This window comes from Adiantum capillus-veneris, chromosome 5, assembly GCF_014529385.1.
Source record: "Adiantum capillus-veneris isolate H3 chromosome 5, ASM1452938v2, whole genome shotgun sequence".
Lineage (NCBI taxonomy): Eukaryota > Viridiplantae > Streptophyta > Polypodiopsida > Polypodiales > Pteridaceae > Adiantum > Adiantum capillus-veneris.
In genome coordinates, this window is record NC_140935.1 from 18,383,529 (window position 1) to 18,400,689 (window position 17,161).

A 17,161-nucleotide genomic window follows, 5' to 3' on the forward strand; every position below is an offset into this window, starting at 1 on the left:
CAATATATGGCATAGATCGGTTATTACTAGCATAGAGAGACCAAATAGTGCTTTATACCTAGGGCCATAAGGTGTCAAAACAATGAGGGTTTTTTCGAAACAATGAGGGCACCTTGTGACCTTGGGGCCATAGGATGTCAATATAGAGCATAGAGCATAGAGCATAGAGATCTTCTTACTACCATAGAGGGAACCCTATGGCCTTCAAGCGATAGGGTGTCAATATAGAGAAAATAGAGGTTCTAGCATAGAGCAGTAGTGTTTTTTACTGGCATAGAGAGCACCCTATGGCCCTGGGTCCATATGTTGCCAAAAAAAACCTCATGAAGGGTTTCTTTAAAACATATAGGTCACCTTGTGTCCTTAGGGTCATAAGATGTGTAGAGCATAGAGAGGTTCTTACTAGCATATAGGGGACCCTATGGCCTTCAGGCCATAGGGTCCCAATATAGAGCATAGATCGGTTCTTACTAGCATAGAGAGACCAAATAGTGCTTTATACCTGGGGCCATAATGTGCCAAAACAATGAGGGTTTTTACGAAACTATGAGGGAACCTTGTGGCCTTGGGGCCATAGGATGTTAATATAGAGCATAGAGCATAGAGAGCTTCTTACTACCATAGAGGGAACCGTATGGCCTTCAAGCCACAGGGTGTCAATATAGAGGAAACAGAGATTCTAGCATAGAGGGGACCCTATGGCCTTCAGCCCACAAGGTCTCCTCAATATAGAAAATAGTGTTTTTTACTGGCATAGAGAGCACCCTATGGCCTTGGGTCCATAGGTTGCCAAAAAAACCCTCATGAAGGGTTTCTTTAAAACATACAGGGCACCTTGTGCCCTTAGGGTCATAAGATGTGTAGAGCATAGAGAGGTTCTTACTAGCATACAAGGGATCCTATGGCCTGAAGGCCATAGGGTCCCAATATAGAGCATAGATCGGTTCTTACTAGCATAGAGAGACCAAATAGTGCTTTATACCCGGGGCCATAATGTGCCAAAACAATGAGGGTTTTTATGAAACTATGAGGGCACCTTGTGGCCTTGGGGCCATAGGATGTCAATATAGAGCATAGAGCATAGAGCATAGAGCATAGAGCATAGATCATAGATCATAGAGAGCTTCTTACTATCATAGAGGGAACCCTATGGCCTTCAGGCCATAGGGTGTCAAAGTAGAGAAAACAAAGGTTCTTACTAGCATAGAGGGGACCCTATGGCCTTCAGCCCACAAGGTCTCCTCAATGGTATAGAGAGAATCTTATGGCCCTGGGTCCATAGGTTGCCAAAAAACCCTCATGAAGGGTTTCTTCAAAACATAGAGGGAAACTTTTGGCCTTGGGGTCATAGGATGTGTAGAACATAGAGAGTTACTTACTAGCATAGGGGGGACCCTATGGCCTTCAGGCCATAGGGTACCAATATAGAGCATAGATCGGTTCTTACTAACATAGAGAGACCAAATAGTGCTTTATAGATGTGACCATAGGGTGACAAAACAATGAGGAATTTATTGAAACAATGAGGGCACCTTGTGGCCTTGGGGCCATAGGATGTCAATATAGAGCATAGAGCATAGAGAGCTTCTTACTAGCATACAGGGATCCTTGTGGCCTTCAGGCCATAGGGTGTCAACGTAGAGAAAACAGAGGTTCTCACTAGCATAGAGGGGAACCTATGGCCTTCATCCCACAAAGTCTCTCAATATAGAGCAAATAGTGTTTTTACTAGCATAGAGAGCACCCTATGGCCCTGGGTCCATAGGTAGCCAAAGAACCCTCATGAAGGGTTTCTTCAAAACATAGAGGGCACCTTGTGCCCTTGGGGTCATAGTATGTGTAGAGCATAGAGAGGTTCCTACTAACATACAGGGGACCCTATGGCCTGAAATAGGGTGCCAATATAGAGAATAGATCGGTTCTTACTAGCACAGAGCAAAGCCTATGGCCTTCAGGCCAAAGGGTGCCAATATAGAACAAAGATCGGTTCTTACTAGCATAGAGAGACCAAATAGTGCTTTATACCTGGGGCCATAGGGTACCAAAACAATGAGGGTTTCTCAATGGCATAGAGAGCACCCTATGGCCTTGGGTCCATAGGTTGCCAAAAAACCCTTTTGAAGGGTTTCTTCAAAAAATAGAGGGCAACTTGTGGCCTTGGGGTCATCGGATGTGTAGATCATAGAGAGGTTCTTACTAGCATAGAGGGGACCCTATGGCCTTCAGGCCATAGGGTGCCAATATAGAGCATAGATCGGTTCTTACTAGCAAAGATCAGACCCTATGGCCTTCAGACCAAAGGGTGCCAATATAGAGCATGGAGAGGCTCTTACTAGAATATAAGGGACCATATGGCTTTCAAGTCACATGGTGCCAATATAGAGCAAATAGTGTTTTTACTAGCATATAGAACATCCTATGGACCTAGGGGGATTGTCAAAAATCCATCATAGAAGGGTTGCTATGGCCTTTAGCCCACAAGGTCTTGTCAATATAGAGAAAATAGTATTTTTCATTGGCATATAGAGCACCCTTGGGGCTCTTGAGGCCAACCCTATGGCCTTCAGGCCTTAGGGAGCTAATATAGAGCAAATGGTGCTTTATATCGGCATAGAGAGCTATGGCCCTAGGGCCATAACAAAACAATGAGGGTTTTTTGGAAACAATGAGGGCATCTTGTGGTCTTGGGGCCATAGTAAGTCAATATAGATCATAGAGCATAGACAATAGAGCATAGATCATAGAGCACAAAGAGATTCTTAGTAGCATAGAGGGAACCCTATGACCTTCACGCCACAGGGTGCCATTATAGAGTAAACAGAGGTTCTTACTAGCATAGAGGGGACCCTATGGACTTCATCCCACAAGGTCTCCTCAATATAGAGAAAATAGCGGTTTTTACTTGCATGGAGAGCACCATATGGCCCTGGGGTCATAGGTTACCAGAAAACTCTCATGAAGCGTTTCTTTAAAACATTGAGGCCACCTTGTGACCTTGGGGCCATAGGATGCCAATGTAGAGCATAGAGAGGTTCTTACTAGCATGCAGGGGACCCTATGGCCTTCAGGCCACATGATGCCATATGGTGTTGGTGTAGAGGCTCTAAAGGGGTATTTAGGCCATTCAAGGGATACTTCTTTGAGGGTCCTCTAATGTCATAAGAGAACATGTGATCACACTACCATAGAGTGGCCTAGGTACACTTGTAGAACCATTTTGTTGGCACCCTTTGGACCTAGGACCACATGGTTTAACATAGAGGTCCTAGGTCCATGGTTTAACATAGAGGTCCTAGGTTTAACATGGCACCTTCTATGGCCCTAGGTCCATATGGATGTAATAATATCCATCTTGTCTAAATATATGTCATTCTTTTTACAGAAAATGTCTCAGAAGAGAAAGTCAAAGTCAGTTGATGCAACAGGCTCAACACCAAGTTCTTGGTTTCTAGATTTTCACTTACCAAATGGTGGAAGTGATGAGAAAGTCCACTTGTTCTTTCAAGATAAAGAGCAATTGCCCTTCAAGGACTGTGGTATTGTCAAGGATATAAAGAAAGATTGTTCAGATCTTGAAATGTCTCCATGCCTTGGAGTAAAACTACTCAATGGTGACTCCTACTTGTTGGAGCCTGTGGCCTTTGCTCAAAAATTGGTGAAGGTTGATTATGAAGGAGTGACAATGACAAAAGCAGGGTGGGTGGAGCTTCAAGACGACACTCCAAGTGAGAACTTTATAGACTTATATATTGAGGGCTTTAAGAAAGTCAATCAATATTTAGGTAAATTGAGCAGCACAAAGAAGAATAAGAAGCAAAAGAATGAAGACACAAGTACAACAAATCAATCTAAGACGCTCAAGGAGAGTCAGACTCCCTCACTTGGAGAAAATAGTGGAAATGTGGCCGAAGAAAATCTTTCAGTTATACCCTTACAGACTCAAGAAGCAGGAGATTCTAGTGGTAGTGGTTGTGGACTCAACATACTTAGCTGTGTTGGACTCTATTATACAACCCAAAGAAAAAGATCTTGATAAAGAAGTTGCCATAACTTCTAAGAGTGGGCTAGATGGATATGTCGGAATTTCACACTATTTTAAATTTGGTGTACAATTTACCCAATTGACCCCAATTGAGTAATGCAACCTTGCACTAGATGGCTATAAATGCAGACCATTGTCAGATGTGTATGTGAAATATCTCTTGAAGCAATTTGCAGGGCACTCTAGGCGAGTCTCCAGTGCAGCAGACTTGATGCCGTATAACCCAATTACAAAAATGCCTTTACAAATAGCTGAAGTGCATGGAGACAAGCTATCAACATACCACAACTGGATTCTAGCTGGTCAGCATTCCATCATAGCGGCTATAGCTTTTTTGCGTAACAACAGCACTAAGTATGTTTTGAGAAAAGAGTTCTACAAGTTTAGAACTGCAAGGATAGTGGTAGACACTCCGAAAGAGGTTGCTGTTCGAATTTCCAAAATGGAGAACATGGAGAGAATAACAGCAATGAAACACCAACCTATGTGGAGGTCTTGAATCATGGACGTAGTCAATGGCTTGCATATTCTAAACCAACAAAACCCAAGGTAGGTGTTCCTGTTGGTCATCCGAGTCGAGCACCTTGGGATGTAAGTTCCACTTCCCTATGCTTGTTTTTGTTACAAATATATCTTGAAATAAAGTTAATTTTCTTTTCTTTATTTTGAAGGCCTTTGTAAATGTGGCGAACATCGTATTCAACCATAAATCATTTGCCAACAAAGAAGCACACATGGTCATGTACGATGATGAAATCTATGATCAGTGGATAAACATCTTGGAGAAGCATCAGACATCAACTACTCGTGGGAAACAACCAAGCATAACAACCTTTAGATGCCTAAATGTTTTAGAAGATAATGATGTCAAGCTACTACAACAGGAGCTGACAGATGAGAAGATCTGCTTAGTGAAGCAACCACATCAAGTTGGGATGCTCGACCTCACTGCACGTGCAACGAACTTAAAGCAGACCAGGGTTTTTGAGCCTCAAATGTTGATGGCATTTAAAGAGATAGATCCATCAGCAATAGCAGCTACTTCATGGGATAAATGTAAGTCTCATTATAACATTACAGCAGATGAGATTTACAAATCTCTCTTCACGAGTTGTATGCAATGGCTAAATCTCCTACTACAAAAAGGAAAGGAGAAAGAGCCAATTCCTGAGATCACTAGGGCATATGTGTAGTGGATCATTGCACAAAGGAATGGCACTTCTAGTTTACAATTCATTTTACCATGGACAATCAAGTGTGTTGGAAAGAATCTGGAAGGCATTGAGTTTCTCTGTAGTGAGAATAGCTCTAAAATTCGTGTTGGTGTTTGCATCATAGATACAACACACAAAAGTCTTACATCTAGTGGTTGGAGTGCTGCCCAATTTGGTAAAGTAATTGATGGAGTATGTGGGGTAGCACATCAACCACATCAGATTTTTTAATTGCCGGCTTAGTCAAGTATCAGCATGCTGCTTCCCTAGAGAAGACAATTTTTGAAAAAGCTAAATGGTATGAAATTCACGTTCTACCTTTGAGCTCCTTAATGGGATCAGAGACCATCCAAACATGTGCTCTTCGCGAAGTAATTTTTGGGGTTTGGGTATTTTTTAGTCAAGGAGAGCAGTACACCAACTAGTCTAGTGTTAAAGAGTCACTGTTGGAGCCAATGCATACTCTCTGCATCAATGATGATGAGTATGATGTTGTGACCATGGAAAAATCCTTTTTTGTACATCGTGCAATCAAATGCATCTGTCTCAAAGAAGATGATCAAGTAATAGACATCTTCTCATTAGGCTATGGGACTAAAGAGGCACTACAACAACAGAGAAAGGTGATATCAGTTGCATGTAGTAGTGATCAAATGACGCAATTGGAATCTCTTTGCCATTCCATAGTGGAAGAAGACCTTGATCTTAGAAGGTGGGAAGGTGTGGATAGCACAGAGAAAGTCAATGCCAAGGATTCAGAGGAAGAACAAATTGAGAACCATTGGATGCACGTGCTGAGGCCATTTTAGAAATTCTACAAGAAACAGATTAAGCTAGCCACCCATGATATTACATTACTGATATTTAGATTATTATTGTTGTCATTTTATTTTATTTGTCCCATCTCAAATCTGCCCATGATGTTAAAAACATTGATGTTTGGCTCGTTATTTTTCTCAATTTATTTTCTTTGAAAAAACGTGAACTTGTGAGTTTGAGTTTTTTCACAATAAATGAATTAGACTTAAGTGTATGATATTATATGCACATGTTGTGGTAAATAGAATTCGACATTTATATATGGTCATAAGATATATATTATGTATAAGATACATATAAAATGTAATACTTTAAAGTTAATTGATCATATGAGGTTTGGGAAGAATACCCTATGAGACTTGAGGATCATAGAGTTCTTTGTAGACATGACACCCTATGGCCCTAGGGCCATAGAATCCCCCAAAAGAAAATGGGATACCCTACAACCTTACGGACGTAGGGTGATTACACCGAGTCTCTAAAAGGGCACATAAGCATCTGGGTTACTCTATAGCCTTAGGCCCATAGGGTGTCAACATAGAATCCCCCGAAAGCATTTGGCTACCCTAAAATCTTACGGATATAGGGTGATTACATAGATAGAGTCTTTAAAAGGGCACATACGCATTTGGGCTAGTCTACAACCTTAAGGCCATAGGGTGTCAACACAGCTATCCTACAATCTTATGTATATAGGGTAATTACATAAAGTCTACAACCTTAAGGCCATAGGGTGTCAACACAACTATCCTACAATCTTATGTATATAGGGTGATTACATAAAGTCTCTAAACGGGCACATGAGTATTTGGGCTATTCTAGAAGGAAACATAAGTTATCCAAGAGCATTTGGGATACCCTAAGGCCTTAGGGCCATAGGGTGGTGACATAGAATCTCCACAGGGGCACTTAAACCACCCCATGGATGCAAATCACCTAGCTCTTTATGGACACACCTTATAAAACATCACATGACACCCTATGCCCTTTAGAACATAGGTTGGTTATTTTAGGTCACCTAAAGATTCTTTAAGTGTTTCAAAAACATTTTTCTTTGGCCTATATCTTGTGTCCATATACATTAGGGACATATATTTCTTATCTTGTGATTAAGGTTTAATATTCTATTGAGAATGAAATAACCTAGGAAAAACTAAAAAGTATTTAGTCCTCAAAATTCCAAAATGAGAGTTTGAACAATTGATGTATGATCATTTTTTGTTGGGTGTAAGTTCTTCTATTGTGAATTGATGGTGTAAGCGTTTGAAATAATTATCTTTGTATTGCAACTAACTAGATTAAACATATATTCAACATTTGTTGTAAATGCCAATTATTTGCTTAGATAGTAAACATCGAGTATAAATAGTTATTGAAGCATTTGTCCTTTGGATTATGTGAAGATCTAGTTCTTTAATTGTAACAAGATTTTATTCAAAGATATAAAGTGCGAGTATTTTGTTCCAAAGTATGATTTTGTTTCTTTTCTAGATGATGCAGAGAATTGGAATTTATATCTTGAATTTTTTTCAATAGAGGGAAGCTAGGACTAGTAGAATTTTTTAGCTTGTCATGTAGCAATCGGAACATTGTATCAAGGTTTATTGCAAAGAAATGATTGTACAATGTTTAACCATTGTTTAAGTTTGTAAATTGGAAGTAGAAGGAAATGCAAGTTCCAGAACATGTGCAATGCCATAAGCAGAATCCAACACAAATACTTTGGCCCCCCAGGATTTGAAAACCAAAGTGCATGGTGAGCCAGACCTTCAATCCACCAACAGATCAATGCATTTGTGAATTAAAGTACTTGAAAATTTGATTTAAATGTTTGAATGTTATGATGATATTTGAAGGCAAAGACCCCTTCAAATGTGTGGCAAAGCAACAAATGTATGATGTATGATAAAGATTCAATTTTGTATATTGGATTGCATATTTACCGCAGTATTAACTTACACATTTTAATAAGATCATAAATACATTGAGATTTTATAAAAAAGTTAACACTTTGATTTTTTCATGACTATTTTATTATGAAAACTTTTAATGTGTATTCATCCTTGAAAATTATGTCAAAAAGTATATCACCTATATAAATGGTATTTAAGAAAACAACTTGACTTTTTCTATTGAAACTACTAATATTAGAAATAATGCTATGTGCTCTAATGACATCATAATCAAGATTCGTTTGTGAATGTACCGTGGATGCCTTGGCCACCCTATGTCCCTTGGGCCATAGGATACGAACTTAGAGCATATAGTGTTTCTTACTAGCATTGAAGACACCCTTTGGCCCTTGGATCATACGCCAACTTAGAACATGGAGGATTTCCTTTTAGCATAGAAGCATAGAGGGCACCTTGTGTCCCTAGGGCCATAGGATGCTAGCATAAAGCATGTAGAATTTCTTGCTAACATGGAAGGTACCCTATGGCCCCAAGAGTGCCAGCAAAGATCATATAGGGTCTCTTAGTAGCATAGAGAGCACTCTATGACCCTAGTATCATAGGGCTCTAACATAGAGTCTATGAAGAGGCACATAAGTCACTCAATGTCCATAGGGTACAAATATAGAGTCTCTAAAGGGGCACCTAGGTCACTCAATGGTCTTGGAGCCATAAAGTATTCTATATGTATGTAGTGAGGAATTATCTTCAAGGACACCTTGTCCACCCTATGGCCTTAGGTCCCCCTATGGCCTTAGGGCCATATGGTCTCAACATAGACAATAGATGGTTTCTTATGATAGCACCCTATGGCCCTAGGGCCACAAGGTTCCAACATAGAGCATATGGTGTTTCTTAGTAGCATATAGGGCATCCTAGGGCCATAGGGTGTGAACACAAAGCACACAAGGTTTCTTCCTAGCATAGAAAACACCTTGTGGTACTAGCACCATAGGGTGCAGACATGAAACATTAGGGGTTTATATTATCCTTGAGGGCACCTTGTGGCCCTAGGGACATAGGGTGCCGACATAAATCATATTGAGGTTCTTAGTAGCATAGAATGACCCTATGGCCCTGGGGCCATAGGGTGCCTATATAGAGCATGGAGGGCTACCTTGTGACCCTGGGGTTATAGGGTGCTAGCATTAGGCATAGAGGGTTTGCTAGCATAGAGGACACCCTATGGACCTAGGACCATAGGATGCCATCATATCCCATGTACAATTTCTCTTTTACCATAGAGGACATCTTATGGATCTAGGGTCATAAGATGCCTACATAGTTCATAAATGGATTCTTATAAGTATACATGTAAACATAGTGCATAGAGGGAATTTTACTAGCATAAAGACCGCCCTATGGCATTGGGGTCATAGGGTGCCAACATAGAGCATAGAGGGCTTTTATTAGCACCTTGTTGCCCTTGGGAGGCCATAGTGCCATAAAGTGGTTTTTGTATATATAGTAGAGAATTCTCACACACATGATACCTTGATCACCATCTGGACCTTGGACCATATGTAGTAGCATAGAGGACACCCTATAGCCCTAGGGTTTCCTTCTATCCCTAGGGACATACACTGCCAACATATAGTATACATGGTTTCTTCATAGAGCAAACCTTTTAGACCTACGCAATAGAGTGGAAACCTAGACCATATAATCTATCCTACTAGCATAGAAGGCACCCTATGACCTTGAGGCCAAAGAGTACCAATTTAGGGCATAAAGGGTCTCTTCCTAGGATGAAGGGCACCTTGTGGCCCTAGGGATCACCCTATGGCCCTGGGGCCATAGGGTGTCAACATAGTCAAATGGGGTGCAAACTTAGAGCATAGAGGTTTTCTTACTATTATGGAGGACACCCTGTGTCCTTGGTGCCATAGGGTGCAAACATATAGCATGGAGGGTTTCTTACTAGCATAGAGAGCACCCTATGGCCTTGGGGCCATATGATTCCAACAAAGAGCATAAATAGTTTTTTGATAGCATAGAGGATAGCTTATTTCCCTGGGGCCATATGATACAAAAATAAAAGAGTCTTAAGAAGGGCACCCAGGCCACTAAATCACCACGTGGCCATAAGGTGGTCTTTGTGGGGAATGCTCCTAAAGGGTTCCTTGGCCATCCTATGGTCTTTGGGCCATAGGTTATCAGCATAGAGTTTAGATGGTTTCTTACTAAGATAGAGCGCACCTTGTGGCCTACGGTCTTTACATGCTAATATAGAGTGTCAATGGTTTCATACTAGGCGTAAGGGGCACCCTATGGCCCTAGGGCCATAGGGTGTCAATGTAGAGCACAGAGGTTTCCTTTCTAACATAGAGGGCACCCTGTGCCCTAGGAGCCATTTGATGCACCCTATGGCCCGAGGGCTGTAGATTGCCAATGTAGAGCGTAGAGGTTTTCTTTCTAGCATAGAGGGAACCTTGTGGCGTAGGGGCTATTTGGTGCTCCCCTAGAGCATACAAGGTTTCTTAGTATCATTATAAAGGGTACCTTATGGCCCCCAAGTCTCCATAGGGTGCCAACATAGAGCGTAAAGGGTTTTTCTTACTACCATAGAGGACATCCTATGGCCTTGGGGCCATAGGGTTTCAATATTGAGCATAGACGATTTCTTACTAGCATAGAGGGTACCTTGTGGCCCTAGGTCCATAGGGTGCAAACATAGAGAATAGAGGATTTCTTACTATCATAGACGGTATCTTATGGCCCTAGGTCCATAGGGTGCAAACATAGAGCATAGAGGATTTGTTACTAGCACAGAGGTCACCCTATGGCCCAAAGGCCATAGAGTGACAACATATAGCATAAAGGGTTTCTTACTAGCATAAGAGGCAGACCTTGTGTCCCTCGAGCCATAGGGTGCCAACATAAAGCACATATGGTTTCTTACTAGTGCTTATAGAGGGCATCTTGTGGCCCTATGACAACCCATGGCCTTAGGGCCATAGGGTGACACATAAATAAAGTACCATATGGATTTGAAGCCATAGATCTATTTATATGTTGAGAACTCCCAACAATCCTAACCCTATGGCCTTGAGGCCATAAAGAGACATATTTTGGATTATCTTAAAGTCATAGAGATATCTACAAAGAGAACCGTATGACCTGAAGGCCATAAGAAACTTGGTCGAGGAAATCATCCAATGCAAGAAGATCATCACAATAGAAAATGAGACTTGTGCTCTAGAGCTTAAAAGCATAAATGTTTCTCCAAGTATACTTCTAGGTGCCACCATCATGGACAAAGAACTAATGTAGCTAGATAAAGATTAGGAATCTCTAGACAATAAGGAGCATAAAAATAAATTCATTGTAGATGTGTTGTCAGTTAGTAAATTTGCTATTTACGATTAGTTTTTTCTAAGAGTGTGACAAAAAAGAGTTATCAAAATGTAGATACTTTGGAATCTAAAATTGGGTGTTCTTTAACACTAGAATGGTAACCTAACAGGACATAAAAGTGTCCTTTAAGGGTTTTGGGAAAAAATTCCAAAACCATAGTAGATCCACTCATTTTGAAAAATCCTTTCATGAGCTTATAGTTCAATAACTAATACATATGGAAAAAATGAGAAACTTGTAATTTTTCTCCTCCCTTGGTCACTACAAGCCTCCAAAGTTGATGGACCAGTGCATTTTGCCCAAAATAGCAATTTCTTATGGTTGATTGCATATAAATAAGAGTGGGGATTTTTGTAGGACATGAGATAAAATTCCGGTTAACTTCAATGGGTTGGTGACCAAAACATATGGTTGATTTTACCTCACTAATTTTTTTTGGGCAAAAAAAATAGGTACAAAAAAATTGCATTTTTGCCATTCTACAGACCTACCCTCAAAGTTTCTATAGTCACGCTCAATACAGATACTATATACATGTTTTCTTAGTTCCCTTTGGGCATTTGGATTCAAAAGGAGCCATGGAGCATGTCAAAAGGATAATGGATCTCTTACAACTGGAACCTTGGGGGCAATAATAAAATGCTAAATACAACAAACATGAAAAAATTGGGTTTAGCATTATGACCTCTAGAAACCCATAGAAACTACTCAATATCTAGCCACGTTTGTAGTCTATCATTAGATACAATTACTACCTACAAATACATACAATTGGCCTAAGAAACTAGCAATATTGAGAAAGTTATACTTGCTACTCTAAAATATATCGTATTCTTCAGCAATCAAAAAACTCAACCATCATCATATACTATGCTATATAGCATATTAGGTCCCCCAAAACTCAAGGAAGATTAGCTTTATGTTATAAATTACACTTACACAATCAAAATTGAATTTGGATATCAAGAAAGTCAACAAAAATTCATAAAAGTGCTAATTTTGGCCAAAAAATAGGATTATGCAATTCTTGTAAATTGGTAATTTTGGCCAAAAAACTGGATTATGCAATTCTTGTAAATTGGTCATAACTTTCAATTTTAACACTTAGCTCTCCCTACAAGCATCAAAACATGTTGAGAACTATGAAGGCCTAACCTCTGGCCATCTAAACCTCACAAACATGAAGTTTAGAGTGGTATAGGTACCAAAAATGAAAAAAAATGCCAAAAACAGGACCCATTTTTTCACACAGTTTAGGTTCAAAAATGTTGTGCAAGAGTAAGGTTAATGGTGAGATCGATACTAAAAAAAAAATGCTAAGTTTTTTTCAGCTCAGAAGGCAACTTTGTGGATATATATCACCTAGAAATGCATTTTCATACTCTTCAAATAATTCAAGAAAAATGGTCACTTAACAGGACACAAAAGTGTCCAAGGACATAAAAGTGTCCTGTTACCATTCTAGTGTTAAACTTGCAGTCCTTCAACAAGATATAGCGGCTGACAAAGTTTTACTCGAGATTGTTGGTATAGAGGATGCTAATGCCATTGACCCTACTGAGAAATATTCTATCAATCTCCATGTCAACCAAAGAGTTTCTGACAAAGATGACAAGAATCTACAAGTCTTTGAAGGTCAACTGCTACAACAACTGGAGATAAATTTAAAGAGTAATCCAATGGAAGAAGACAGTGAAAGTTCCAGAACATGTGCAAGGCAAGAAGAAGAATCCAATGAAAATATTCTAGTAGCCCAAGATTTGGGAATTGGATTGCATGACACCACAATGGAACTAGAAGGCAATGGAAGTTCCAGAACATGTGCAACACCAGAAGGAGAATCCAACACAAATATTTTAGCACCCCAGGATTTAAAAATCGAAGTGCATGGTGAGTCAGACCTTCCATCCACCAACAAAATGCTGACTATAATAGTGAGCTTGTGTGGATTGTTCTTGAGGAGATGCTGGCAAAATTCCAAGAAAATGAAGAGCTTAAAGTTTGGACATGAGCATATTGTTCTTCGTCCAAGATGCATTGAGTTTTTAAAGGCTCTACTTAGCAATTTCAATGTAGGGATATGGTCAGCTGTTAATGACATGCATGTTGTGGACATCATCGAGATTTTAGAAAAGGAAGCTGAAGAAAAATTTCCATTCTTTATGATCTGGGGGCAAAGCCAATGTCAACCATGCGTAGAATCAAGGATCACTCACTTAGATAATCCAGGAGTAGAAGCACTTTTCAAACCGTTGGCTATTGCATCATCAAAATTTCGGCTTGATGCAAGAAGATTGCTTTTTGTAGATGATGAACCATTAAAGGGATGTGTGAATTCTGCATTGAATTGTATTTTTCCACCATCATTTAATGTTGATGATGAGGAGGATAATATCCTCCTTGGGGAGCTGCTACAATATATCAAAGCTCTCAATCATGTTAATGACATTCGCACAGTTATAGGGTCTCATTTATATGGACAAGCACCCATTGCTCAAGGTCATGAAAGTTTCTCGTCCTCTTCACGATGGGAAAGTTACAACATCTAGCACTAGTGGAATGTCCACTCGAAGTCAAGACAAGAAAATTTCAGCACGTGATCGAGAAAAAATAAGGGTCTTAAAGAATATCAAATCATTATCAGCCTTGAAAGGTACAGAAGTAATCATGCTTGCCCAAAAATTGGGATACAAGGAGCCTGTGATCAAAGTACATGAAGCCAGGAATTATATAAAGCATCTAAAAATTCAGTATGATTTCAAATAGCCCTATATCAAGAAATGATGGAGCAATGTTTTGTAACATTTTGTCATTTACAATCTTTATGTACTCAGAGACTTTTTTAGAGTGCTTAGGGATTCAAGATATATGAAGATGTAAATGATTAATAGTTTTTTAAATTGTCTTTCAATACTATAAGTAACTTCTTAGTTTCGTGTGCCAAATGCTCTACATGCTCATAAGGTCAAATCTTGCTCTATAACCTTGGGGGATTGCACTTTATGGTCTCAACACCCTATGACTCTAAGGCCATAGGGTTATATTTTGGCATGTGTTCTTGCATAAGACTTACTAAGTGTAACCACAAATTAGCACCCTATGTCCCTAAGGTCTTCAACACACTTAAGATCTCTATATTAACTTTTTTTTAAAATCATTTCAGGGCTTCTGAGAAAAAATGTTTTTCTATTAGATTATCACAAAATAGAGGAGCTCCCTTTTATATTACATCAAATATCACATTCAAACCGAGAGCAATGGTTTCATTATCTACTAACATCTTTCAAACAGGAGAAAAGAACTCTTATCTTGGATTTAGAGGGTGTGCTTCTTGCAACATTTGAGCTTCAATCAAGGCCAACCTGTACCAAGTACATGTGCATTGTAGAAGATAACAATGAGGTGTATGCAGTGCATCCAGATGCAGAGTATTTCTTAAGATTTTGCTTTGAGTTCTTTGAGGTTTGGATTTGGAGCTTCCATCGTTTACAAAAATCTCAACACATAATCAAGACCTGTTTTCCTACACAAAGTCACAATTCAAGATGATTATGGATAACAAATGCTGCCAAAATTCAAATTTCATGATCGGTTACAAAAGAGCCTATCACAAAAATATTTCGACCATATGGAAGCTATTTGATTATTTAGATGGGGGCAACACTATAATATTTGATGATAGTCCATATCGAGTGATGTGGAGTATGCAAGGAACTTATATGATCTTTCCAAAGTTTTGGAACCAACCTACTCAATTGCTTCAAAGTTTTTTAAAAGATGAAATTGTTACATTGTTATGTGGATGGTTGTATGCTAAAGACAAGAGAGACTATACCATAAGAAATTTTGTAATGTTCCATCCTGATCCTGAGACTCACTATGTAATGCAATGTTATATGTCTCAAAGGACTCAAAATCTAATGCAATATTATATGTCTCAAAGGACTCAAAATCTCAAGAGAAGGAGGCCACCTTAAGTGTACTAGTTAAGTATTCTAAATAGCATCTACCAAGTATTTGGCATTGTGTACTTTTCAAAGTTTAAACTTGATGGAATGTTGTGGGATATCTTGAAACATCTTTAAGCTGTTTTTTTAATGAAGTGCTTCCTATTATCAGGAGACTTCTCTCATTCAAGTTCTTTGGTTTCATTGTTTGATGCTTCTATGGTATTGTTAACTTTTTCTTCTTATTAATTGTCTTTATTAAGTGATCCAAACAATCAGAATGTTCTTGACATTTGGTAGTGTTACAAAACGGTGTTTTTTTAACACCCTCAATCTTGGAGATATCATACTCTTTCTAGTTAGTACTTTATTGTACATGCGATGAAGACCATCATTTTTATGAAACTATCAAGTTGGTGGTAATCTTTATGTCTATACTTTATACTATTTTGACATAATAAATGTATACAATTTGTATGATTCACATCAAATGGTGTTTTTAAACACCTCCTTTTTTTGAGACACCGTCTCTAAAACCTTTGAGTGAAGTTTTAAAGCATGTACTTGATGTAAAAAATCTTCATCTTAACATTGATTCTTTGGCACAAACTTATATTAGGAGTTTTTATATTGTAGTTTTATGTTAAGAAATAAATTCAAAGTTAGAATTATGATAGTTTATCTAAGTAAGTGCCTCATTTAACTTTGTATATTTAAATAAAATACCAAATGGAATTATAGGTACAATATGGCATCTTATGGTATTAGGGCCATAGAATACTCTATATTATTGTTTAGATTTTTTAATTGTTTGTGAATATAGATCATAGAGGGTTTTTCTCACTACCATAGAGGATATCCTATGGCTTTGGGGCCACATGGTCTCAATATTGAGCTTAGAGGATTTCTTACTAGCATAGAGGGTACCTTGTGGCCCTAGGTCCATAGGGTGCAATCATAGAGTATAGAGGATTTCTTACTAGCACAGAGGGCACCCTATGGTCTAAAGCCATATGGTGACAGCATATAGAATAAAGAGTTTCTAACTAGCATGCGAGGCACACCTTGTGGGCCTAGGGACATAGAGTGCCAACATAGAGCATAGAAGGGTTTCTTATTGGCATAAACAACATCTTGTGGCCCTAAGACAACCTACAGCCTTAGGGACATATGGTGGCACATAAATAAAGTCCCATATGGCTTTGAAGCACTGGATCTCTTTATACGTTGGGACCAGCTACTAACAATCCTAACCCTATGGCCTTGAGGTCATAAAGAGACATATTTTGGATTATCTTAAAGTCATAGATATGTCTACAAAGAGCACCATATGGCCTTAAGGCCATAGGTGCAATAGATGGCATCTCATGGTCTTATAGCCATAGGATACTATATAGTATTGTTTTGACTTTTTAAGTGTGAAATATTAGTTTGAATGTTGTTTAAATTATCGTGTATTTAAAACTTGATAGCATGCTACAAAACCATGACCAAGTATTTTGTTATACATGGATTAAGGTCACCAAATTTATGACAAGAGTGTTTAACAGTATTTGCCTTTACATATTATCTTTTTTAATTGCTGTAATCAATCTATATGCTGCTTTAAAATAATATCAATTGGTTTTTTTGACACCTCATTTTTTGAGAAGCTACTTCTAGAAGCATTTGTTGAATTTTGAAAAGCTCTGATGTCATACAATCCTCTTTCCAAAGACTATATTGGAGGTTTATTCTTAAATTTCATAGTAGAGAAATTAAAATAGACTCAAACAATCATGATAATTTATCTAAATTAAAGGCAACTAGAGCTTAGAAATCATAAAATAA